This window comes from Bufo bufo, chromosome 6 (assembly GCF_905171765.1).
Source record: "Bufo bufo chromosome 6, aBufBuf1.1, whole genome shotgun sequence".
Taxonomy (NCBI): domain Eukaryota; kingdom Metazoa; phylum Chordata; class Amphibia; order Anura; family Bufonidae; genus Bufo; species Bufo bufo.
Window position 1 is genome coordinate 400,168,474 of NC_053394.1, and position 27,971 is coordinate 400,196,444.

At 43.8% G+C, this 27,971-nt stretch overlaps 1 protein-coding gene and 2 long non-coding RNA genes across 3 annotated transcripts in view; all 3 read right to left on the reverse strand.

Annotated features, from left to right (window-relative positions):
- The window catches only part of LOC121004499 (oocyte zinc finger protein XlCOF6.1-like), a 417,876-nt gene that overhangs the window by 69,897 nt on the left and 320,008 nt on the right, over positions 1-27,971 (reverse strand). The window lies entirely within an intron of this gene.
- LOC121004546 lies at positions 22,116-23,361 on the reverse strand. The gene is made up of 3 exons (XR_005779742.1): positions 23,270-23,361; positions 23,064-23,187; positions 22,116-22,156 (listed from the first exon to the last, which is right to left on the reverse strand). It is a non-coding gene; the product is annotated as an uncharacterized LOC121004546 (long non-coding RNA).
- LOC121004567 lies at positions 23,361-27,719 on the reverse strand. Its single transcript, XR_005779764.1, has 3 exons — positions 27,556-27,719; positions 23,579-23,729; positions 23,361-23,449 (listed from the first exon to the last, which is right to left on the reverse strand). It is a non-coding gene; the product is annotated as an uncharacterized LOC121004567 (long non-coding RNA).

Sequence of the window (27,971 nt, forward strand, 5' to 3'; positions counted from 1 at the left end):
TTGCTAAAGTTAATAAAGCTTGTGGTCGGTTTTGCAATGGTATGTCAATTCCCCAGCTTTGATCCCCAAGAGGGAATAACAATGGATAAACCATGGGTTCCAAATTAGGATCAAGGACACTAATTCTTAGTGTTTTTTTTATTTGCAGTGTATAAGATCCCTTTCAAGTGGTAGTTCTCCATCATCATTTTGAAAAATAAAAGCGACGTTGGTATATTTTGGTGCGTTATAGCGCCTTTGGTCATTTTTGCAATCTTGTACTATTGTAATGGACACTATCTTAATAACATTGTCGTTTTTTGCGTCATCCTCTTCATATTATTTTTCAACTTGGTACAACATTTTGCAGGCCTCGGCAAAAGGATTTAATTGTGCCATAAAAGTACTTAATGTTTGCATAAGCTCTGAATTTATTCCTTAGTTGGCAGAATTTTCCATTCTTTGCTCTGCAGCTTCAGAGGGATCTAAAATGTATAATTGTGCAAACTGTCTGTTTTCACCCTGTTGAGGATACAATGTTCCTGCTCTGTGACAAATCGAACCATGGATTCGAAAACAGTATGGCCCATAACCAGGAGGCGGAGTAATTGTCACGGTCCATCAGGTGACTGATGTCAGGAAATCAAGGAGATTGGCTGAGCATGGAGGAATCTAACAGCCTCCTTGATTTCTCTTGATTCAGTGTTGATAGGGTTAATGACCACTTCCCATTTCTCAGCTGTTGCTCAGTGGTCATCACTTCTACCCTTTATAGTCTCACCCCAACCTTCTGACTATGCAGTAGGTAGCTTTATTTGGGTTTGGCTGAGCTGGTGTGAGGTCCTCTCTGGTGTTCCTGTTATTCCATCTCTACAGAATTTAAGTGTCGCGTTTGTTTGTATTTGTTATATTCCCTGTTGTTGTATCTGGGCCTGAGACTTCCATTCATCCATCTGGGGAGGAATGGGTTGTCTCTGGTCTTTTACTTATTCCAGGGCCTTATAGGGATATAAAGGCCTAGGTATCCTGCATATGAATATTCCTACCTTCAGGGTCTATTTATATTGATAGATAGTCAGGGCCGGATTAGGATTGTCTATGAGGTGACCTTGTTCTTCCCTAGTTTCCAGGCCCAGTTACTGTTCCCCTTCTCTCCTGTCTTCAGTGTGGAGTTCCCCCCCCCCCCACACTGATCGTGACAGTAATGTTAGCTCCCATTGATGCAAATGCTAGAGCACTATTTACCTTATATTTTGCATGAAATTGTTGCTGTAATGATGCTGACCCGTCATGAGCTGTTGTATAAAATAATTTGTTCAAAGATTTACTTTTCCTTTTGAGCAACACTGTGTAAATTTTTTATCAAATGGTCTTTCTTTTTTCAAAATGTTTTGCTTGACAAAAATTGCATATCTGATTTAAATCTCCACATGTGTGTGGTATAATGTTACCCTCATTAGTATTAACTATATCATTTATAAGTGCCATTCTTTCTATTGTAGCCCTAGATTCGTTTGTTTCCACTCGTTTACTCCAGACCAGTCTCTGTAATTGTGCATGCCGCAAACATTGTCGTTCTTCTGGTGTAAGACTTGCTCTCCTAGCCTTTTCTCTTTCAGCATGTCTCTTACGTTTCTGTCTTTGTCTTATATCATTTCTCCTCTCCTGTGTGGCTGTTGATTGATGTATTGTGTCTGTTTGATCTGTTATCCTGCCTTTTTTTATTTTAGCTTGCCGCTGACGTAGTGTTTTTCGTTCATCTGCAGTAAGACTTGCTCTCGTAACTCTGTGTCTTTTGGCATTTTTCTGACTCTCATTTTCCTCTTCTTTGATACATCTATTTGCTCGTCTTTGTCTTTCTCTTAGAAAAAAATTTTATGCTGATTTTCCAGTTTTTCTATAGATCTATTTGCTCTTCTGAGTTTTTGTCTTTCAGAGTTTTTGTGCCGCTCATTTTCTTTTTCTTCAATTGATCTATTGCTTTTTTTTTTCTTTGTTTTTCAGCGTTTCTTTTTTTGATGTTTACTTGCTGAGCTGACCGTTTCTACAGGAGAAGTTGCTTATGTAGGATTTGATTGTCTGTGTCTTTTGTCCTACTTGACGTGTACTTTTTTTTGGGTGGCATGTTGTTAGTAGTCTCAATAATATAGGCTTGTACTTTTCTAATATTTTCTCTGACCGTAATACTGGCTTATATGTGGCTGGAATATGTGTCACTGGCGCTGACTGCTTGCTGTGGCTGAGATTGTTGACACTGGTGGCTGAGACTGCTGGCACTGAGTGCTAACTGTGGCTGAGACTGCTGACTGCGGCAGGTATCTTTCACTGCTGGCTGTGGCTTGTAGCAGAGACTGCTGGCACTGAGTGTTGGCTGTGGCTGAGACTGCTGGCTGTGTATGGTGGCTGAGACTGCTGGCACTGACTGGTGGCTGTCGCCGAGACTGTTGGCTGTGGCGCAGACTGTTGGCACTGACTGCTGGCTGTGGCTGAGAGTGCTGGCTGCGGCTGAGACTGTTTGCACTACTGATGGCTGTAGCTGAGATTGCTGTCACTGACTGGTGGCTGAGACTGCTTGAACTGACTGGAGGCTGTGGCTAAGACTGCTGGCACTGACTGATGGCTGAGGCTGCGGGGTCGAGACTGGTGGCTGTAGTTGAGACTGCTGGCACTGACTGGTTGTTTAGACTGGTGGCACTGACTACTGACTGCGGCTGGTGGCTGTGACTGCTGGCTGTGGCTTGTAGCTGAGACTGCTGGCACTGAGTTCTGGCTGTGGCTGAGACTGCTGACTGCGGCAGGTGGCTGAGACTGCTGGCACTGACTGGTGGCTGTGGCCAAGACTGTTGGCTGTAGCGCAGACTGTTGGTGCTGACTGGTGGCTGTGGCTGAGAGTGCTGGCTGCGGCAGAGACTGTTTGCACTACTGCTGAGTGTAGCCGAGATTGCTGTCACTGACTAGTGGCTGAGACTGCTTGAACTGACTGGATTCTGTGGCTAAGACTGCTGGCACTGACTGGTGGCTGACACAGCTGGCACTGACTGGTGCTACTGCGACTGGTGGTTGAGACTGCTGATACTGAGTGGTAGCTAACACAGCTGGCACTGTAACTGGTGGCTGTAGCTTGACGACTGGCACTGGCTGCTGGTGCTAAGACTGCTGGTAGTGACTGGTAGGTCAGACTGCTGTCAGGGGATCCTCTCTATATGGGTTATATAACTGTGACTGGTGACTGACAAACAGAAATGGAGCTGTGACTGATGAACTGAAATGGCTGACTGCTGACAAAGGCTCCTTTCACTGATGACTGACAAACAGAAATGGCTGCTGACAGGGGCTCCTCTCACTGATGACTAACTAACTGTAATGGCAGACTGCTCACAGGGGCTCCTCTCACTAATGGCACTAAAATGAAAAGTAGTCAGGAATTCAGGCAAGTTTGTACTTAGGGAGTCTCCATGTTTCTGGAGAGATGTCACCCAAGTAAATGTTTCACCAGACAGAAGGGACACAATGAGGGCCACTTTGTCATGATCGGTAGTAACTAATGAGCAGGAAGCCACAGGGTCTCCTTCATAATGAGGTAGGGGTGGCTGGTGCTCACAGTACTGCTGGAATGAAAAACAGATTGTGGCTGATGTGCAGGAGCTGCAGTTTGAGGAGGCAGAACTTGAACAGAGACATCCATGGAGTCCAGACATACAAAATTGCTGTTCATACTGTACACTGCTGCTACTGTTCCTGACAACTCTGGTGAGTAAGAAAAAACAAAAAAGGGGGTCAGTCAGCACATACCAAACCACAGAAGCACATTGCTATGGCAGGGAACAACATTGAAAGACAGAAACATGCAATGCGACAATTAACTGCAATATAGAGTACAAAATTGCATAATAATAACAAGTGCTACACTATAAGTGCGAGATACTTGGCAAATCGTTTTGTACAAAATTATTTGAGCCCGTCTGCCGAGCGTCAAGGCGATCTCTGTTAGACAGGTTCCTACGCTAAATTCTACCTGTTAGGTGCCATGATGGCTACCATACACTTCAGGGAGTGTAGGTTCAAATAATTTTGTACAAAACGATTTGCCAAGTATCTCGCACTTATAGTGTAGCACTTGTTATTATTATCCAATTTTGTACTCTATATTGCATGTTTCTGTCTTTCAATGTTGTTCCCTGCCATAGCAATGTGCTTCTGCGGTTTGGTATGTGCTGACTGACCCCCTTTTTTGGTTTTTCTTTGCAGTTTGTACTGGAGGTGTGGCTGCCTCCTCAGTCATGCACTCCTGACCACCCTGTCTGCCCTATAGGCTGATTTTAATTGGTGTTAGTACATAGTCAGGCCTGCTCCCCTTCACTCACTGAAGCCATGGCACCAGGAGTGAGATAGTTTGTGGACTCTCACTGCAGTCCTTGATAGCCATTTGGCGCCGGTGGTGTAATGGAGTGGGCCTGCTGTGGAACCTACACTCCCTGAAGTGTATGGTAGCCGTCATGGCACCTAACAGGTAGAATTTAGCGTAGGAACCCGTCTAACAGAGATCGCCTTGACGCTCGGCAGACGGGCTCAAATAATTTTGTACAAAACGATTTGCCAAGTATCTCGCACTTATAGTGTAGCACTTGTTATTATTATGCAATTTTGTACTCTAAATTGCAGTTAATTTTCGCATTGCATGTTTCTGTCTTTCTGGTGAGTAGTCAAATCTTTGAGCACATCCTGTAACCCCAGCTAGTGAAGTCCATTGCTTGAGCTTAATGTTTCTGTGAGTGCTGTGCACCTGTAACTGTGTTGTTCTGTTCGCTATACTGATGGATGGTGGCAGCAGCACTGTGTGGATGTGTTTGGGACTCGCTTAGCTCCTTGATAGTGTAATGTGCTAGGCAAGTGTGATAGGCCCTCGCATAGCCTGTCGTGTTGCTTGTGTGGCAATTGTGACAATGGGTTTTGGGGTGCAAGGCAGAGGTCCCTTAAGGTAGCAGAATAGAATAGCTGTGGTGATGGTACAGGTTGGGTTTTTGAAACAAGTAAACTGTACTTTACTGAGGAAACTTGGCAAATATTACATTCAAGCACTTGCAAGCGTCAACACAGTCTTTAGACATTGCATAAATCAGTGTTCCCAAAGCTGTGTATATGCAGAGATAGGCAGTATTGTGGTTCTCTCTTAACTCTATATTTATCCTCTAGTTCAATCTGTATTTCTACAATATCTAGCTGAAGGGTGTAGTCCGTTAATAGATAGCCGATCTGTTTAGCATGGTAGTGGACCTAAAGCTTGTAACCCCATTCCAAATGCAGTGAAGTCCACATCCAATATACATGAGTTACTTTGACTGCCTAGAATTTCTCCAGAACTCTTCCTTGTAATTGGCCACTAAACCTTCTGCTAGGCTCAGTTCTTCTCTCCCTCAGAGACAGGCACTTATTGCAGTAGTTTTTCTGGCTGCTCTTGGCTCACAGGGCTCGTGTATTTCTGTCAGGGAATACTGATGTTCAATGAGGACAGATTAGCTGTTGCACATGCTGGCCCTTCAAGAGCTGGGGAAAGCAGGGGGAGTGAGCAGCAGGAAGCCGGTGAGGACAACATGCAACAGCTCGCAGCATGGAGCAGTGGGAAGGGTAAGTACTCCGGCAACCATGCCTGATAGGAGTGGTGGAATATCAGTGGGCACAGGCTACTGTATCACATACATTACCCCTGTATATGGCTACTCGACTTTTTTGCAGGTAAAATTCTAGTGATGAGATGAATAGGATTTCCTTAGCCTGGCGCAGGGGTATAATATGATAAATATGAAAAGATAATTAAAAATTTTTATTTATTTTTTTTTCTAATTCCACAAAGTCTTGGAGACACAATGTAATTCTGCCCTCACAACTTATACACAAAAAGTGAAATTTAGCATTCTCACTACATCTATTTATGGCTTCAAAAGTCGTAAAACTTTTCAATGCCATTGGGACTTTTTTAGTGGCAACTGCCATTTTAAGCCACCTTCATTGGGTTTATGAAAAGTGGGTGTAGCGATGGTGGGGTGTGAGCGGGCCCATTACCCCCGACACATTCATAATTATTTATGATGGAAACTGACATAAATAATGTCTGCTCCCGCAAAAAGGTCTGCACCTCATCATGAATGACATGCCTCCTTCAGCAGCACAGTACACACCATTCTTGATAAATCAGGGCCAAAATTCCTACCAGGTCTCCAGCAACTCCATAGGTTCTGAGGTAACAGCTAAATGATGCAGAAAGGTAGGCCCGAACACAAGGATAGAAGTTTTAAAAGCAAATGTTTATTATCAATCGTGTTAAATATTCTATGCACAAGGTAGATCTATAGGTGCATTATCTGGATTCTGTATGTTTCTTTGGGGATAACAGACACTTATTGGTAATCATATACATTTCTTATTATTATTTTGTCCTCCATATTGCTTTCCCGTTCTCTTGACTTTACTTTGACTGTAACTGAAAGATGACAATTTCTGTGTGTGAGGTTCAAAGATGTTTAAAAAGATGCAATTTGTGGGTAAAATATTGGGAACATGAAAATGGCCTCACCTCCATGTATTCCTTATAGGAAACAAGATTTCATTTGTATTAAAACATTACTCCTTCTGGGCAGGAAAATGGCTTCTCCCCTCTGTGAACTCTCTGATGTGAAACAACAGTCGATTTCCGAGTAAAACATTTCCCACATTCTGAACATGAAAATGGCTTCTCCCCTGTGTGAGTTCTTTTATGTTTAGCAAGATCGGATTTCTGTTGAAAACGTTTGCCACATTCTGAACATGAAAATGGCTTCTCCCCTGTGTGAGTTCTTTGATGTTTAACAAGAGTTGATTTCTGAGTAAAACATTTTCCACATTCTGAACATGAAAATGGCCTCTCCCCTGTGTGAATTCTCTGATGTCTAGCGAGATCTGATTTAACGCTAAAACATTTCCCACATTCTGAACATGAAAATGGCTTCTCCCCTGTGTGAATTCTCTCATGCTTAACAAGAACTGATTTAACACTAAAATGTTTTCCACATTCTGAACATGAGAATGGTCTCTCCCCTGTGTGATTTCTCTGATGTTTAATAAGACCTGATTTCTGGATAAAACATTTCCCACATTCTAAACACAAATATGGTTTTGCATCCCTATGAAATCTCTGATGTTTAATGAGATCTGATTCCTGCACAAAACATTTGCCACATTCTGAACATGAATATGGCTTCTCCCCTGTGCGAGTTCTTGGATGTTCACCCATTCTGTGCTCTTTGTTTTGCTGAACAGTCTGCGATGAGTCAAAAGATAGAACCCATTGAAAAAGATCAGATGACAGATTGTTGCTATGTTGGGCTGAAGGTGTATATGGAACAATGGGATGCTCTTCAAATGTGTCCTCTATGCAATCATTTGCTGTAAAATCTGAAGATATCAGGTCTTCCTTGGAGCTTGTGGCACAGTCATCTGCCAAGAATAAGACTCATTGTATTATTTTTTTTATAAAATAACCTTTAAAACCTAATTCCGTTCTTGACTGTGTCACACACTCCCTACAGCGACATACACTTTAGCACAGAACAGGGCAGAGGAAAAGAGTAGTATGGTCATGTACAAAGAAGTTGTCAGTATGAGCTGGTAAAGATTTGCATTATAATTCATGCCAGTTACCCAAAATTATTTAAGAAACCCTGGGAAAAGAGTGAAAGTAAAGAATTGCATAGATCTTCCCAATGAAACAGATGATTTGCCCATCAGTTGGCCAAAAAAGCTAGTATATGTTATCATCTTTGAGAAAACGCAGAGAAGACTTGGTTTCTGTGTTCTCTCTTTAAAGCAGCAGATATTATAAACTTACCTTCAGAGAATGGAGGATTTAAAAAAATTGGAGTAGTTTTGTTCTCCAATTTCAGGGCCATAAACCAAAAGGCCAATAAAGCCTCACTAGTCAGGATGTTTATGACATGTTCCCTTAATTGACTCTTCCCCGTTTACCCCCTCGCCCTTCATTTCTAAGAACTTAACACCATCATACAACAGTAATACCTACATGCAATGCACTAGCTCATGCAGCTCTATCTGCACTACTCTATTAGTACAAAGATGGCCGGACCACTTTAGGAAATAATACATTTTACTTTCTATGTCCCCACCATTTACTCATATTGTAAGCTCTGGCGTGCAGGGCCCTCACTCCTAGTGTTTCAATTGCATATTAGCCCATAATTGTAATAAGCCTGTAAATGTGATGTCTGTTTTGATTCTTACTTGCACCCTCTGAATTGTAAAGCGTTGGGGAATACGCTGGCGCTTTATAAAGTTAAAGTGGTCGGCCAGTTTCCTATATTGATGACTTATCTTTAGGATAGGTCATCAATATCAGATTGTGGAGTCTGACACTCAGCCCAACCACCGATTAGCTGTTTAAAGAGAATGCAGTCCGAGTACGAGCACTACCTTCTCTTCACTGTTTACTTGCTTGCCATCGACATCGCAGTGACAAGCAAATGTAACTGCAGCTTCTCCGTCCCCATACACCTCAATAGGAAGAAGCAATTACACTCCATCTGCTCCTTCCCATTGAAGTGAATAGAGATAGAGGAGCTGCAATTACACTTGGTCACCGCTGTCAATGCCAAGCAGGTAAACAGCAAAGAAAAGGCTGTGCTCATATGAGAGCTGCGTTTTCTTAAAACAGCTGATCAGAGGGGGTACCAAGAGTCAGGCCCCCACTGATCTAATATTGGTGACCTATCCTGAAAATAAGTCATCAATATAGGAAACTGGCCAACCCCTTTAATTTTTATTGCAAAACTCATAGCATGCACCATACAGCTCTGATTTTCCCTTAAGATTTATTCATTTAGTGAGTGGGTCTGCAAGAAAAACAGACAGGAAGCAGACATCATCTGTGAGGGGTCTGGAACACAAACTAGTTTACCATGAATAATGTTAATGAGCCCTAACTCTTGCTAGATGTACCTTTACTCTGGCTGCAGTGTGTTGTTGTTTTTTTAGTTATACTGAGGAACTTTACAGCTTTGGTGTCAGTGTGTGTATTATGGAAAAGTCTGCTGTGTTAGAAGCAGAGAAATCCTCTTTGCTAGTTGGTAATGTACAAACCGATTATATACTGGCTTCACCTTTCTCCTTATCTGATTGCTCTAATGTGTCCTTATCACTTTCTTTTGTTAACTATAGCATCAAGTCAGGGGACTTGACCCATACACTGCCTTCCTAAAGAGATTACGTTACATTAGCCATAGATAAGCAGTGTGAGGGTTAACTATCCTGACTTGTACCTACAATAAAAAAAAAATAATGATAAGGAGACACAAGAAGCAACACTAAGGCGAAAGAATCAACATAAATGATTTGTCTCTTTGAAGTGTTGCTCCATCCTCCTTACTTGACACCCGATGGTTCCAAGGTACCAGACGGAACTGAAGCCGAGTTCGGTTCCAAGTTTTAAAGTGGTTTTCCACCTTAAAAAAAATTAAACTACCGAAGTTATTCAACGAAGTCTTGCATGACTTCGCGAATAACTGACTTCGGCTCATCGGAGCCCGGACACTTTAATACTGTATGGAGATGGATCTCCGTACAGTATTAATCTGAAGTTTTGAATGAAGCAACTTCAGATGTAGTGTCCGAAGCTTGCTTGACTCATCATTAGTTTTTACTCACCTGGGCTGTCATCTGTAGGAATGTCCTCTATACTCTGCTCATCACCCCTCTCAAATGCCTCTGTAACATATATAATGTTCAGATCTTCACCTGGATTCAGAACCTGTGAAACAAATATTGTAAAAGTCATCAGGCAGATGGAGAAATCTTGTGGAATGTTTTATATGACTAAACAATATCAGTGATTAGAATGACAACCATAAATAACCAGATAGCAAGAGTTATTTACCCAAATATCTGCAGAGGTGTCAGGACCCAGAAACTACCAGTAATTCTGAATACATCCTTTCCTGAATCTGATGGACAGTTTCTTGCTCCTTGAAATTCTTGCCCTCTTCTAATTAGCTACATCCTTGGACTTCCTATTTAAGCTAGGCTTGCCATGTCTTTCTTGCCGGATTAATGTGCTTCCTGCCTTAAAGTCTAACTACTGCTTATGAGCTTCCTACATACTGTTTGGCTTATCTGTTGCTGAACTTAGACTGTTACCTGACTATGCCTTTGCTTCACACTACTGCTATTGTCATTCACCTGTTACTGAACCTGGACTACTCTTTACTAGAGATGGGTTTGCAGTTCGCCCGGCGCTCGTTCGCGGTTCGCCGAACAGGCGAACATATAGTGATGTCCGCCGGCGCCATATTTTGAATTGTGCAGAACTTTGACCCATGACATATCCATCAGGTGGGAAAGGACAGCCAATTCAGACATTTCAGCACGTGGACACCCCCCTACCCTATAAATAAATATGATCTGGCCACTATTTTACATTCTGTCTTTTGCCAGTGTAGGGAGAGGTTGCTGTGTGGAGCAGGGACGGATGCTAGCTAATAGGGCCGCACCAAACGCCAGCTAATAGGGCCACAAAAGTCCTTTTAAGGACTGGTATAGGTATGACATACTGAGCGATGTGATATACGTATAATATACTTTCTAACATAGAAAGTATATTATAGTGCATTTGTATTATGCAGCATTTGTGTGCGGTTCTGCTGCGATACCACAGCTATACAGAGTGACAAACGCTATTGGAATAACTAATTTCAATTGGTGTGATATACCAGTTGCCCCACAAAAAAAATGATTGAGGTAGTGGTGTGATATACCTATAATATACTTTCTATACAGTGCATTTGTATTGTGCATCAGTTGTGTGCGGTTCTCCTGAGATACCGCAGCTATACAGAGGGACAAACACTATTGGAATAACTAATTGCAACTGGTGTGATATACCTGTTTCCCCCCCAAAAAAAAACTGATTGAGGGGTGTGATATACCTAGAATATACCTTCTAACATAGAAAGTATATTATAGTGCATTTGTGTTGTGCAGCAGTTGTGTGTGGTTCTGCTGAGATAACGCAGCTAGATAGAGGGACAAACGTTATTGGAATAACTAATTGCAACTAGCGTGATATACTTGTTGCCCCCCCAAAAAAAAACGGATTGAGGGGTGTGATATACCTATAATATACCTTCTAACATAGAAAGTATATTATAGTGCATTTGTATTGTGTAGCAGTTGTGTGCGGTTCTGCTGAGATACCGCAGCTAGATAGAGGGACAAACGCTATTGGAATAACTAATTGCAACTGGTGTGATATACTTGTTGCCCCCCAAAAAAAATGATTAAGGAGTGCGATATACCTGCTTCCACAAATTACTGATTAAGGGGTTTGATATACCTGCTTCCACAAAATACTGATTGAGGGGTGTGATACACCGGCTTCCACAAAATATAGATTGAGGACTGCGATACACCGGCTTCCACCAAATATTGATAAAGGGGTTTGATATACAGGCTTCCAGCAAATACTCATTAAGGGGTTCTATATACCTGTTTCCACAAAATACTGGTAGAGGGGATTGATATACCAGCTTCCACAAAATATTGATTGAGGCCTGTGATACACCGGCTTCCAACAAATATTGATAAAGGGGTTTGATATACCAGCTTTCAGCAAATACTCATTAAGGGGTTCTATATACATGTTTCCACAAAATACTGATAGAGGGGATTTATATACCGGCTTCCACCAAATATTTATTGAGGCCTGCGATATACCTGCTTCCACAAATACTGCTCTTCTATAGGGACTTTGTCACAGGGTCATTTTGATAATGACAGGCAGACGAAGAGCAGGCCATTCCACAGGGGTCGGACAGGTGCACCTGGCTGGAGCCTAAGTGGGAAGTTGGAGAAGGTGCATGCGATTACGTCAAAGGACGCAACAGAGTTGGTTGAGTGGCTCACTCAGCCTTCCGCTTCTGCACCCTCCTCATCCTCTGTATCTTCACCCTCTTCACTCTCTGCTGTATGAACCCCCCAAAGACACCACCACCACCATAGCCCCTCCACTCGAGTCAGTGGAATTATTTTCCAATCCATTCCCAGACCTTCCTAATGCGCAGCCATTCTTGGCATCAGATCAGGAAGAGGAGGTAGCAACGGCCGCCACCCAGCGGTCTGATGACAGTAGCCAGATCAGCCCAAGAACAGATGTCCCTGCTGTTTCTGCCTACTCTGAGATCTCTAATGTCAGTGGTGGTGAAGGTGATGATGGATATCACGTGGGTGCCCACAAGAGAGGAAGAGGAGGGAAGTTCAGAGGGAGAGACAAAGCAGCAGATCGAGGGTAGAAGGAGGAGAAGCAGGCAGAACTCGCAGTGCAAAGGAGACAAAAAGCAGACTGCAAATGTATCTGGAGCGAGCCATCCACCATGCACGGTCACATCTGGCGCTCCCAGGACGCTGACACATGGATCCGCAGTGTGGGCTTTTTTTAACATGTCAGCTACTGACAATAGTGTTGCCATCTGCAGCCTGTGCTGTCAACGTATAAGTCGCGGTAAGCCCAACACTCACCTAGGGACAACCACCTTAAGAAGGCACCTGGCCTCCCATCACCGAGCCCAGTGGGAGCAACACAGTCAGAACCCAAAAAGCCGCACTCCCGGCGCTTCATGTCCTGCCTCTTCTTCTCCTCTCTCCTCCCATTTATCCTCCACTCCACCATGCCATCGTCACGTTCATCTGGCAAAAGGCAGGCTTCCGTGGCCCAAATGTTCAAACGTAAAAAGTTGATGACGCCGGATAACCCTCTTGTCCAACGGCTGACTGCTGGCTTGTCAGAACTGCTAGCCCGCCTACTACTGCCATATAAACTAATGACTCGGAGACCTTTAGAAATTTGTGGCCATTGGCACACTGCAATGGAAGGTCCCCGGAAGGAAATATTTCTCCCAGAAGGGCATCCCAGAACTATAAGGCCATGTTCAGCGGCAAATGAATGTATCTCTGGCACACAGTGTCGGTTCCAAGATACATCTGACCACAGACACATGGTATAGCAAACACAGGCAGGTTAACCCGTGGCACCCGTGTGGATTTGGTGTTACCGCCACAGATTGCATGCAGACCTGCCTCTTCTTCTCCTACTCCATCCTCCTCCGCTGACTCCTCCTGTTCCACTGCTACCGCCTCTTCTGCTGCGCCCCCCAAGCTCCCCAGAACCTATTCGACGTGCCAGGTGAGACGTTGCCATGCTGTGCTGCGGCTGTTGTGCCGGGAAGCCAAGCCACACCGGTCCTGCACTGCTTTCAGCTCTGCAGTCACAGGCCGATCAGTGGCTAACCCTGCTCGAATTGACAGTTGGTAAAGTGGTCTGCGACAATGGTGCCAATCTGTTGAGCGCGCTGAAACAGGGCAAAATGATACACGTGCCATGCATGGCACATGTCCTAAACTTAGTCGTGCAGTGATTTGTTGCCAAATACCCTGGGGTCCAGGACGTCTTGCGGCAGGCCAGGAAAATCTCTGGCCATTTTAGAAGATCTTACACGGCCATGGCTCGCCTTGTTGACATTCAACGGTGACACCACCTGCCCGACATACGTCTGATTTGTGACAGCCCGACGTGCTGGAACTCCACCTTGTATACAGTATGCTTGATAGGCTGCTTCAGCAGCAACATGCCGTTAACGACTACCTGTACAAACTCTGCAGCAGGACAGGTTCTGGGGAGCTTGGTTTCATTTCACCGCGACAGTGGCTGCTCATGCGCGACGCATGCAGACTTCTGCGTCCATTTGATGAGATCACCAAACGAGTCAGTCGCAGCCAAGGCACCATCAGTGACATTGTACCTTACGCCTTCTTTCTGGAGCGTGCATTGCATCAGGTCATTGATAAAGCCGTCGAGGAGCAGGAGCTGGAAGATGAGGAAGTTGCAATGCTTAATGAATTCCCAGGGGGGCTACTTCATCTGAAACACGTCAGCAGGAGTCTGAAGAGGAGTCAGAGGAGGATGGTAGAAGGGGGAAGAGGAGGAGCAAGAAGAGCAGGCTATGAGAGGGACTTTAAACTTTACGGAGATCCCTGGTGTTGTCTGTGGCTGGGGGGAGGAGATCGAGGACGACATTCTCCTGGGCGATGAGCAGGAGCCAGGGCGCTCCACCGCTTCCAATTTAGTCCAAATCGGGGCCCTCAAGCTCCAGTATTTGAAGAGGGACCCCCGTATAAAAAGCATAATGGGGAAGTACCAGTACTGGGTGGCAACGTACTTAGACCTCCGGTACAAACACAACATGGCGGACATGTTACCAGCATCACAGAGGGCTGTCAGAATGCAGCATTGGCCTTGATGTGAGAGATGCTGCATTCTGCTGTTACGGGCACTGGCAGAGGAATTTCCACCCACAGCGAAACAGGTGCGGGTACCAATCCTACTGCACCTGCAAGAAGAGGGCAGTTTGAAGATGTGTTGGTCAGTTAGGATATGAGATCATTCTTGCAGCCAACCCATCAACAGCCGCCCTCCGGACCTAGCCTCAGGGAACACCTAGACTGACAGGTGTCCGACTACATCGGGTTAACGGCCGATGTGGACGCTCTGAGAAGCGAGGAACCCTTGGACTACTGGGTGTGCAGGCTTGACCTGTGGCCAGAGCTGGCACAATTTGCCATGGAACTCTTGGCTTGCCCCTTGTCCAGTGTCCTGTCCGAAAAGACGTTTAGCGCAGCAGGGGGGATCGTGACCGATAAGCACACTCGCTGTCACAACCAGACAGCTGAGAAGCTCTGACAGAAGCCTTTCAGAACCTCCTCCTTGAGTTTTCTTTGTTTTGGTTTTCAGTTCCTCATCTCGTTAGCCTCTCTCAGCTGTCATGCAGTTGGACTGATTGCATCCCTTTAAATTCCTCCCCATAATGCAGTAGTGTGCGGCTTATACAACTTCCTGGAGTGTGTGTGCATGCTGTTCCTATTTCCCAGTCTTCTGCAAGATAAGTGCTGTTTATTTATTTGTGATTTTCTGTTTGCTGGATCTCAGGGGACCCTGACTCCCTCCGTGTCTAGTGTAGGGAGCCGGTGGTCGTGTACCCTCACTATTGTAGGGTCTTCAGGTGTTAGATAGTCGAGGTACATGGATATGCGACCATCCACCTTTGGGGTGTTCGCATAGGCTGAGCAGTCAGGGAGAGTGTGCCAGGTCTCATGCAGGGGTCTCCCTTTTGTTCCTTAGTTGTGGATCCAGTGAGTCATAGATTATTTTGCATTGTCTTGTTTCCTGTACACCATCCGTGACATTATAAGCCGCCAAAACCGTCTCAAGCATGGATCCGGTTTCACTTTTGGCTGAACGCCTCCAGGGTCTTTCATTGGAGGTAGCTGATCTCCGTAAGACTTTTTCTCAGTTTCAAGTGACCGGTTCAGCTTGCGTTTATGGAGTTTGTTCTGAGCCTAAGATCTCGCTCCCGGATACGTTCTCCGGGGGTAGTGAGAATTTTGTGCGTTTTAGAGAGGCTTGCAAACTCCATTTTCGCCTTCTTCCCCATTCCTCTGGTGATGAGGAACGGAGGGTGGGGGATCATTATATCGCTGCTCAGGGGTAACGCTCAGTCCTGGGCCTTTTCGCTGCCGGAGGGGGCACGGCCCCTCCGTTCAGTGGATGAATTCTTTTTAGCCCTGGGTCAGATATATGATGATCCGGATCGTATTGCTCTGGCTGAGTCTAGACTACGTCTGTTATGCCAGGGTAAACAATCCGCAGAGATATACTGCTCAGAATTTCGGAGATGGGCAGCTGATACTGGTTGGAATGATGCTGCACTCCAAAGTCAATTTTGCCATGGTCTTTCAGAGGGATTGAAAGATGCATTTGCCTTTCATGAGAGGCCTATCTCCTTGGACTCTGCTATGTCTCAGGCCGTTCGTATTGACAGGCGTCTTAGAGAGAGAGGAGAGATCTCTCCTTCCTGTCATACTCAGTCCCGGGACAGTGCAGCGGTCTCATTCTGTGCGCAGGGGTCTCAGTCGCTGTCAGCCCCTTCTGAGCAGGAGCCCATGCAGCTGGGGTTGATTGCCTCTGACAATAGAAGATTCAGCCCGCATGGGAGGGTTAGTTTTTGTTGTGGAGGTATAAATCATTTGGCAAATGTTTGTCCCTCTAGGAAATTCAGGCAGTTTTCTGGGAGTAATAAAGAAACAAAAAGGAAAAAATCTTTTAAAAATGTTCCGTCTGTTACTATTGGCAGGGTTAAGGCGGAAATTGAAGGTTTTCCGTTTGCTTGTAGTTCCCGTTTTGTCCTGCCTGCTAGGGTGGCGCTAGAGAGCAAGAGCATTTTTTGTGAGATTTTTGTGGATAGTGGAGCAGCTGTCAATCTCATTGATAATCAATTTGCAATAACTCATGGTTTCCAGGTATGTACTTTGGGAAAGGATATTCCTGTTTTTGCTATTTATTCCGCTCCACTTTCTCAGAAATCATTAAAGGGCATAGTTCACAATATTCGTTTAATTGTGAGTGATGCTCATGTTGAGGATGTGTCATGTTTCGTCCTTAGCGGTTTGCCTACTCCTCTAGTGTTGGGGCTACCCTGGCTCACTAAACATAACCCCACCATTGATTGGCAAGCAAGGCAAATAAATGGTTGGAGTGACTTTTGCAGAGAGAATTGCCTCACGACATCTGTTTCTGAGGTTTCTACTAAGACTGTACCACCTTTCCTCTCTGAATTTTTGGATGTCTTCTCTGAGAATGGAGTTCAGGATTTTCCCCCGCACAGGGAGTACGATTGCCCTATTAATCTCATCCCAGGCGCCAAGCTGCCTAAATCTCGTTTATACAATCTTTCCCAACCTGAGAGGGTCACTATGCGTGCTTATATCTCTGAGAGTCTGAGAAAAGGACACATACGACCCTCGAAGTCACCTGTTGCCGCTGGTTTTTTCTTTGTTAAGAAAAAAGATGGTTCTTTAAGACCTTGTCTGGATTTCAGGGAGCTGAACAGTATCACTATTCGTGACCCTTATCCGCTTCCTCTGATCCTGGACCTGTTTAACCAGGTTGTTGGGGCTAAAGTCTTTTCCAAATTAGACCTAAGAGGGGCATACAACCTGGTCAGGGTCAGAGAAGGAGACGAATGGAAGACGGCCTTCATTTTGAGAATTTGGTTATGCCTTTTGGATTGATAAATGCCCCAGCCGTTTTTCAGCATTTCGTGAACAGCATTTTTTATCATTTAATGGGAAAATTTGTATTAGTGTATTTGGATGACATTTTGATTTTTTCTCCTGATTTCAAAACTCATAAGGAACACTTACGTCAGGTCTTGCTCATCCTGCGGGAGAATAAATTATACGCGAAACTGGAAAAATGTGTGTTTGCGGTTCCAGAAATTCAATTTCTGGGGTTTCTTCTCTCCGCTTCTGGTTTTCGCATGGACCCCGAGAAGGTCCGCGCTGTGCTTGAGTGGGAGCTTCCTGAGAATCAGAAGGCGCTAATGCGTTTTTTGGGCTTTGCCAATTATTACAGGAAGTTTATTTTGAATTATTCCTCTGTTGTTAAACCACTCACTGATATGACCAGAAAGGGGGTAGATTTTTCTTCCTGGTCGGTAGAGGCGCGTAAGGCCTTTTCTAATATCAAGGAGAGTTTTACTTCCGCTCCCATCCTGGTACAACCTGATATTTCTTTACCCTTCATAGTTGAGGTTGATGCTTCTGAGGTAGGTGTGGGTGCGGTCTTGTCTCAGGGTTCCTCTCCTGCCAAATGGCGACCGTGTGCCTTTTTCTCGAAGAAACTCTCCTCCGCAGAGAGAAATTACGATGTGGGAGATAGGGAATTGTTGGCCATCAAGTTGGCTTTTGAGGAATGGCACCATTGGCTAGAGGGAGCCAGACACCCTATTACCGTGTTTACTGACCATAAAAATCTGGCCTACTTGGAGTCAGCCAAGCGTCTGAACCCGAGACAGGCCAGATGGTCTTTGTTCTTTTCAAGGTTTAATTTTGTTGTCACGTTCCACCCTGGGGTTAAGAATGTGAAGGCAGATGCCCTGTCACGTTGTTTTCCGGGAGGTGGGAATTTTGAAGACCCGGGTCCCATTTTGGCTGAAGGTGTGGTGGTCTCTGCTCTTTTTCCTGAATTAGAGGCAGAGGTGCAGGCAGCCCAGTCAGAGGCTCCTGATCTTTGTCCTCCTGGGAGGTTGTTTGTGCCTCTCGCTTTGAGACACAAGATTTTTAAGGAACACCACGATACGGTCCTTGCTGGGCACCCGGGGGCAAGAGCCACACTGGATCTCATCGCTCGGAGATTCTGGTGGACTGCGCTTCGTAAGTCGGTTGAGGGTTTTGTGGCAGCCTGCGAGACTTGCGCTCGTGCCAAAGTCCCTCATTCACGGCCATCAGGTCCTCTCCTTCCCTTACCCATTCCTTCCCGTCCTTGGACACATCTGTCCATGGACTTCATAACGGACCTGCCTCGTTCCTCGGGGAAGACTGTGATTCTGGTGGTGGTGGACCGTTTTAGCAAAATGGTGCATTTCATCCCTTTTCCTGGTTTGCCCAATGCTAAGACGCTGGCGCAGGCATTTATTGACCACATTGTCAAATTGCATGGTATTCCTTCAGACATAGTCTCTGATAGGGGCACGCAGTTTTTTTTCAGATTCTGGAAGGCTTTCTGTTCTCGCTTGGGGGTTCGGTTGTCATTCTCTTCTGCTTTCCACCCGCAGTCGAATGGCCAGACAGAGCGCGTCAATCAGAATCTGGAGACATATCTGCGCTGTTTTGTGGCGGAGAATCAGGAGGATTGGTGTTCTTTTTTGTCCCTTGCTGAGTTTGCTTTAAATAACCGTCGTCAGGACTGGAGTCCTCTGATAAGTCACCATTTTTTGGTGCATATGGGTTTCATCCACAGTTTGGGACTTTCTCGGGAGAGGGGTCTTCTGGTTTACCTGATGAGGACAGATTCTCCTCGTCTTTGTCATCTATTTGGCAAAAGATTCAGGATAATCTAAAGAGCATGAGTGAGAGATATAAGCGTGTGGCAGATAAGAGACGTGTGCCTGGTCCGGACCTGAATGTTGGTGATCTGGTGTGGTTGTCTACCAAGAATATCAAATTGAAGGTTCCCTCCTGGAAGTTGGGTCCTAGGTTTATTGGGCCTTACAAGATCCTGTCTGTCATCAATCCTGTTTCCCTATCGTCTTGATCTTCCTCAGACTTATTGAAACCTTATGTTCAACCCATTGTACCCTCGCCTTTGCCTCCTCCTCCGATTATGGTTGATGGGAATCTTGAATTTCAGGTCTCTAGGATTGTGGATTCTCATCTTGTCCGCGGTTCTCTCCAGTACCTCGTTCATTGGGAGGGTTATGGTCCTGAGGCGAGGATGTGGGTCCCAGTGACGGACATTAAGGCTACTCGTCTCATCAGGGCTTTCCATAGGTCCCATCCTGAGAAGGTGGGCTCTGAGTGTCCGGAGTCCACTCGTAGAGGGAGGGGTACTGTCACAACCAGACAGCTGAGAAGCTCTGACAGAAGCCTTTCAGAACCTCCTCCTTAAGTTTTCTTTGTTTTGGTTTTCAGTTCCTCATCTCGTTAGCCTCTCTCAGCTGTCATGCAGTTGGACTGATTGCATCCATTTAAATTCCTCCCCATAATGCAGTAGTGTGCGGCTTATACAACTTCCTGGAGTGTGTGTGCATGCTGTTCCTATTTCCCAGTCTTCTGCAAGATAAGTGCTGTTTATTTATTTGTGGTTTTCTGTTTGCTGGATCTCAGGGGACCCTGACTCCCTCCGTGTCTAGTGTAGGGAGCCGGTGGTCGTGTCCCCTCACTATTGTAGGGTCTTCAGGTGTTAGATAGTCGAGGTACGTGGATATGCGACCATCCACCTTTGGGGTGTTCGCATAGGCTGAGCAGTCAGGGAGAGTGTGCCAGGTCTCATGCAGGGGTCTCCCTTTTGTTCCTTAGTTGTGGATCCAGTGAGTCATAGATTATTTTGCATTGTCTTGTTTCCTGTACACCATCCGTGACACTCGCCTAGCTCACGACAGTGTGGACTACCTCTCATTTCTAAAAATGAATGAGGAATGGATCTCGGAGGAATTCAAAACCTGTGATGACCACGTTTAATTGAATTTCCTCATGCTAGCCCACACATATCCGCAACACCCAGAACAAAGAATGCCCCCTGTCTTATGTAAATACAGTGGCATAAAAGGCCTTTTCTGTCCGGTGAATGCCTAATGTTTTGGGCTGTACTCCACTGGCCTGCAGTAAAATTGTTATCCAATGACCGTCTAATATACCTCCAGCCACATAATCACTTGATCTTTTCTGTACGGTGAATGCCTAATTGTTGGGCCCTTGAGGAATTCAACACCTGTGACGACCACGTGTTATTGAATTTCACCTATTATCATTTGGGGTTTATTCAAGAGGGGGGATTTCGTTAGCCATGTTTTTAATCCAATTTAATATTTTTAGTTCTTTTAATAATATGTATTTGTACTGGCCTACAGTAAAATTTTTATCCAGCGACCACATAATGTACCTCGAACCACATAATCACTTGTTATTTTCTGTCCAAGAATGCCTATTGTTTGTGGCCTGTACTCCACTGGCCTGCAGTAAAATTGATATCCAATGACAGTCTAATATACCTCCAGCCACATAATCACTTGATCTTTTCTGTACATTGAATGCATAATTTTTGGGGCCTGTAATCTAACTGGCCAACAGTAAAATTGTTATACAGTGACCGTCTAATGTACCTCCAGCCACATAATTACTTGATCTTTTCTGTCCGGTGAATGCCTAATGTTTGGGGCCTGTACTCCACTGGCCTGCAGTAAAATTGATATCCAATGACCGTCTAATATACCTCCAGTCACATAATCACTTGATCTTTTCTGTACGGTGAATGCCTAATATTTGGGGCCTGTACTCCACTGGCCTGCAGTAAAATTGATATCCAAAGACCGTCTAATATACCTCCAGCCACATAATCACTTTATCTTTTCTGTACCTTGAATGCATAATTTTTGGGGCCTGTAATCTAACTGGCCAACAGTAAAATTGTTATATGGTGACCGCCTAATGTACCTCCAGCCACGTAATCACTTGTTCTTTTCTGTCCGATGAATGCCTAATTGTTGGGACCTCTGAGGAATTCAACACCTGTGACGACCACGTGTTATCGAATTTCACCTATTATCATTTGGGGTTTATTCAAGAGGAGGAATTTTGTTAGCCATGTTTTTAATCCAATTTTATTTTAGTTCTTTTAAACATATGTATTTGACTTGTATTTGTACTGGCCTACAGTAAAAATTTTATCCAGCGACCGCCTAATGTACCATCAGCCACATAATCACAAGTTCTTTTATGTCAGATGAATGCCTAATTTTTCAGTCTGTACTCCCGTGGCCTAAAATAAAAATTTTCTAGGCTCCAGCAGGGCACATTTTTGAGAGTTTCCCTTTAAGACGCTTAAAAATGGCCCCTGATTAAAATACATATTTTTTGTGGGAATTTTGTCATTGATCCCCCTCTAGTATGTTACTGTCCATTTTGTGGGACTGTTTGTGCACTTCTAGTAAGTATTTGGTGGCTGCAAATTTGACCTTAAGGTTTTTCAGGTTCGCAATTAAAGTGAATGGGGCCCGCCGCGAACTTGCAGTTGCAGAACATTTGATCGTGTTCGCATATTCGTCCCGGACGATGTTCGTCCATCACTACTCTTTACTTCAGGAGACTCTAGTGGATTGGCATATCCACTGGACTTCCAACTTTCTTTCCAGACCTTTATGATTCCACATACCAGGAGAAAAATCAAGTGAATACTATTATAGCAAGTTTCCTATAAAAATCTAACCTGTTGGATCCTTTAGGTTCCTTAATCCAACCAGCAGTCTACACAGCCAGAAAACTGTGAGAAGCTCCATACAACATATACCATCTATGATTGGCTGTAATCCTGCTATCTCCACCTTTCTCATTATACAAGGATAACATAATACTGGTGGATAATACAAGACTCAACACAGAATCTTCACAGCCTTTTACAGATCATAGGGGAAATTTCATGAGATTTGATCTCCATCTACCTGATCATCCTGTGGGACATTGTGATGTTCTTCTGAACCATCTTGTGAAAAAAGAGGACTGGGACATCTCTCTGGTGTTCTGTCTTCCTTAACTGTAGGAAACATATCCAGTGACTGAATTCATTCCTTACATACAGATAATGAGAGAAACATAGAAACATAGAATGTGTCGGCAGATAAGAACCATTTGGCCCATCTAGTCTGCCCAATATACTGAATACTTTGGATAGCCCCTGGCCTTATCTTATATGAAGGATGGCCTTATGCCTATCCCATGCATGCTTAAACTCCTTCACTGTATTTGCAGCTACCACTTCTGCAGGAAGGCTATTCCATGAATCCACTACTCTCTCAGTAAAGTAATACTTCCTGATATTACTTTTTAACCTTTGCCCCTCTAATTTAAAACTATGTCCTCTTGTAGCAGTTTTTCTTCTTTTAAATATTCTCTCCTCTTTTACCTTGTTGATTCCCTTTATGTATTTAAAAGTTTCTATCATATCCCCTCTGTCTTGTCTTTCTTCCAAGCTATACATGTTAAGGTCCTTTAATCTTTCCTGGTAAGTTTTATCCTACAATCCATGTAACAGTTTAGTAGCTTTTCTCTGAATTCTCTCCAAAGTATCAATATCCTTCTGGAGATATGGTCTCCAGTACTGCGCACAATACTCCAAATTAGGTCTCACTAGTGCTCTGTAGAGCGGCATGAGCACCTCCCTCTTTCTACTGGTAATTCCTCTCCCTATACACCCAAGCATTCTGCTAGCATTTCCTGCTGCTCTATGGCATTGTCTGCCTACCTTTAAGTCTTCTGAAATAATGACCCCTAAATCACTTTCCTCAGATACTGAGGTTAGGACTGTATCACTGATTTTATATTCTGCTCTTGGGTTTTTACGCCCCAGGTGCATTATCTTGCACTTATCAACATTAAATTTTAGTTGCCAGATTTTTGACCATTCCTCTAGTTTTCCGTGTGTATTTAGTCATGTCTATTACCTGGTGGTGTGAGGGGTCGGTGATCCTCCATCATGATGTCCTTGTACAGATATTTGTGTCCTTCTAAATACTCCCACTCCTCCATGGAAAAATGGATTGTGACATCATGACATCTTATAGGAACCTGACAACACAATGATACAGTCATCACCCAGATCCCTTCATAGCATTCCTGTATAATGTCCCAGCATTCCCAGCAGTGTCACCTCTCCAGTCAACAGCTCAATCATCTTGTTGGTAAGTTCTAGGATCTTCTCTCTGTTGATTTCCTCATGTATCAGTGGGGGTGGTGGAGGCTCCATGATTGGGCTCAGGGTTCTTCCCCATCCTACAGATACAGGGGCCTTACAATGCTCACTAGAGGTCTTCTTCACTACTGTGTAGTCCTGGTTATGGAGAGACACAGTAATAAATATCACTCCATACATCTCCAGAGTCCCTCACCTCTCCAGTTATGTCCACCTCTTAGTAACATAGATAAGAATATGTAATGTGACATAATCAGAATCTCTCACCTCTCCAGTAAGCCGGAAGAGGATCTCCAGGGTAAGATTTATTATACTCTCTGCCATCTTGTCCCTGTCCCTATCCATCTTTGACGGGTCAGTCAGGAGAAGGATTTAATGTAGAAAATCTCCAACTGAGGGGATCCTATATTGTAGGAATCTGAATGGAGAAATGAGAAGATGTAAAATCCTACAAAGTTTCATGTAAAATACAATTACTTTAGAGCCCCTCAGGTACCAGGACAGTGGATTCCCTTCTATTTGAGTGAAAGTCTGATCTAATTTATCCACTTCCTCTGAAAATTTAATTTGAAGAAAAAAAGAATTGGTGTTTAAAGGATGTTGTGCCTCTTGTGTTGTAGCATATTTGTCTTGTAAGGATCTAACACATTAGTTCTTTCCCTCTCCTGGACCTCTTCTTTTAAAGCCATAATATCCTTATAGGCATCTTATAAAAACGTTCACAGTGTTCCAGACAACAGTAAGGCTTACAGAGGTTATGCGGTTGGTTTTTAAGTATTTCCAGATTTTTTTTAATTATTTTTAACAAATGTGGTTGGGTGCCATATGGAAGATGCCAGGAAGGACTTCGAGTTTAGATTTTGTAATCTCAACTTTTTGCATAAATTGTGACACGAGTTGTGAATAGCTTGATGGGGCTGTTCCTCCATCTTTGGGGTCTAGTGGTCAATGTGGTCTAGTGGTCAATCTTACCACTCCACGATAATTCCTGGAAAGTTCTTTTAACTCCAGCTGCCTCTCCCCATTTCCTGTATTCAAAAAATACCCTTGTTCTCCTTTGTTGCTGTAAACTACGAGGGCAGAGTTCAGTATGGCTTTATTGATATGTGATTATGTATGATATATGATTGGTATGTATTTAAAACACAGATGAAGAATATATGTGGATTTCACTCGTTCCCATTATGGTGGACGGAGCGTAATCAGGTACAAAAACATACAAATAAAGGTTACCAAGAATGTTAAAGGGTAGACAGACGTTCACAATAAACAAACAATTTAATGAACTGTTCATTAAATTGGTTGGCAAAGAGTTGTAGAACTTAACTAGGGACATAAAGTTTGACAACTGCAGTATAGAACTGAGCCAAACTCTAATTGTAACACATGATGGATATTGCAAAAAAAAACAAAAAAAAAACAGACCACTAAAGGAGGTCTGAGCCGTTATAATGTACAAACCGGATTCCCAAAAAGTTGGGACACTAAACAAATAGTGAATAAAAACTGAATGCAATGATGTGGAGATGGCAAATGTCAATATTTTATTTGTAATAGAACGTAGATGACAGATCAAACGTTTAATCCGAGTAAATGTATCATTTTAAAGGAAAAATACGTTGATTCTAATTTTCACGTTGTCAACAGATCCCAAAAAAGTTGGGACAAGTAGCAATAAGAGGCTGGAAAAAGAAAATTTGAGCATAACGAAGAGCTGGAAGACCAATTAACACTAATTAGGTCAATTGGCAACATAATTGGGTATAAAAAGAGCTTCTCAGAGTGGCAGTGTCTCTCAGAAGCCAAGATGGGTAGAGGATCACCAATTCCCACAATGTTGCGCAGAAAGATAGTGGAGCAATATCAGAAAGGTGTTACCCAGCGAAAAATTGCAAAGACTTTGCATCTATCATCATCAACTGTGCATAACATCATCCGAAGATTCAGAGAATCTGGAACAATCTCTGTGCGTAAGGTTCAAGGCCGTAAAACCATACTGGATGCCTGTGATCTCCGGGCCCTTAAACGACACTGCACCACAAACAGGAATGCTACTGTAAAGGAAATCACAGAATGGGCTCAGGAATACTTCCAGAAACCATTGTTAGTGAACACAATCCACCATGCCATCCGCCGTTGCCAGCTGAAACTCTACAGTGCAAAGAAGAAGCCATTTCTAAGCAAGATCCACAAGCTCAGGCGTTTTTACTGGGCCAGGGATCATTTAAAATGGAGTGTGGCAAAATGGAAGACTGTTCTGTGGTCAGACGAGTCACGATTCGAAGTTCTTTTTTAAATTTGGGACCCCATGTCATCCGGACCAAAGAGGACAAGGACAACCCAAGTTGTTATCAACACTCAGTTCAGAAGCCTGCATCTCTGATGGTATGGGGTTGCATGAGTGCGTGTGGCATGGGCAGCTTGCATGTCTGGAAAGGCACCATCAATGCAGAAAAATATATTCAGGTTCTAGAACAACATATGCTCCCATCCAGACGTCATCTCTTTCAGGGAAGACCCTGCATTTTTCAACAAGATAATGCCAGACCACATTCTGCATCAATCACAACATCATGGCTGCGTAGGATAAGGATCCAGATACTGAAATGGCCAGTCTGCAGTCCAGATCTTTCACCTATAGAGAACATTTGGCGCATCATAAAGAGGAAGGTGCAACAAAGAAGGCCCAAGACGATTGAACAGTTAGAGGCCTGTATTAGACAAGAATGGGAGAGCATTCCTATTTCTAAACTTGAGAAACTGGTCTCCTCGGTCCCCAGACGTCTGTTGAGTGTTGTAAGAAGAATGGGAGCTGCCACACAGTGGTGAAAATGGCCTTGTCCCAACTTTTTGGGGATTTGTTGACACCATGAAATTCTGATTCAACGTATTTTTCCCTTAAAATGATACATTTTCTCAGTTTAAACTTTTGTTCCGTGATTTATGTTCTATTCTGAATAAAATATTAGAAGTTGGCACCTCCACATCATTGCATTCAGTTTTTATTCACGATTTGTATAGTGTCCCAACTTTTCTGGAATCCAGTTTGTACAAGAGTAAAGCACTCAAACAATTAAAGGGTCCATTATGTTATAAAAGGTTGACTTTTAATTTTACCCCATGTTTAAATCAGTGTTCTGAACTCTGGGAAGCTGTTCTGACAGAGGAACAGCCTGCCAGAGTTCACCAGATCTGGCATTGCTGGACAGAACCATCTACCACTGCACCGCATTGACTATAAGGGTATTCGGCAGGGATGCAGACACTTTCCAGTGCATAGAGAGTTCAATTCTGGTGCCAGTCCGGTCCATAGAGGATGTCATTCTGATTTGGCGGAGGACAGTGGAAGAATTTGTATAATTAAAGGGCATGCGCAGTGGATTCATACTGATGATTTATCCTTAGGATAGTCCATTAAAATCTGATTGGAGGAGTTAAGATTCCCGTCATCCCCGCCAATCGGCGACTTGTGTGAACGCAGCTTCTGCTTCAGAATTGTTTCGCTTATAGAGCAGGTAATGGTGCGAGCAGCTGTAATTACTCTACAAGTGACACCACGCAGAGGTAACTGTGAACTGGAAGCAGCAAACACAAGCACTGCCACCTAATGGACTAGAGGTCGGAGGTCGGACCCCCACCGATCTGATATTGGTACTATTTGTTATTTAGATCTGCACACCTTTTACTTAGAGGTGGGTGCTCATAGAGAGTAAAGTCAATATATAGGAAAGATCTATGGCACACCACTTGTGATGCAATTAAGGGTTATTTATTTACTCATATTTAGACACTTTGTGTCCCATTACATCCAGTATTAATTAAAGCATAACATTGAATATCTGTGATGGTCCCGACGTTTCGGTGATGTATGACCTTTATCAAGGGATCTGTAATCCATGTATTCAGAGGAGTCCATCCTGCCTCCTCTGAATACATGGATTACAGATCCCTTGATAAAGGTCATACATCACAGATATTCCATGTTATGCTTTAATTAATACTGGATGTAATGGGACACAAAGTGTCTAAATATGAGTAAATAAATAACCCTTAATTTCATCACAAGTGGTGATCTTTCCTATATATTGTTCTGATATTGGTGACCTATCCTGAAGACAGATCATCGATATACCAGCTCTGCACGTTACCTTTAATGTAACGGTACTATTAAAAATACAATTCATCCCGCAAAAAAAAATAAAAAATCCCCCCACCCCCCATGTCAACAGTGACTATACACATACCTCCAGCTGCACCGCTGTATAATACATGTATGGGGGAGAGACTGGGGGGCTAAAGGACCTTTCATGATGTCACAACCATGTGACCATGTGTGGGAGGAGTCAGGCTCTACACTGTGCTGATGTAGGTACAGAACCTTCCATGATGTCACGACCATGTGACCATGTGTGGGAGGAGTCCGGATCTGGGTTGTGCTGCTGTAGGAAGATTGAGATTCCTCAGTGGTTGATACCTTTTAATGGCTCACTGAAAAGATGACGATGATTACAAGCTTTTGAGGCTACTTGGACCTCTTCCTCAAGCGCCTTTATTGTGTCATCGCCATCGGTACAAAAATATGTTTTACTTTAACAAAGCTGTGGGAGGAAGTAAAGGACCTTTCATGATGTCGTGACCATGTGATAACGTGTGGAAGGAG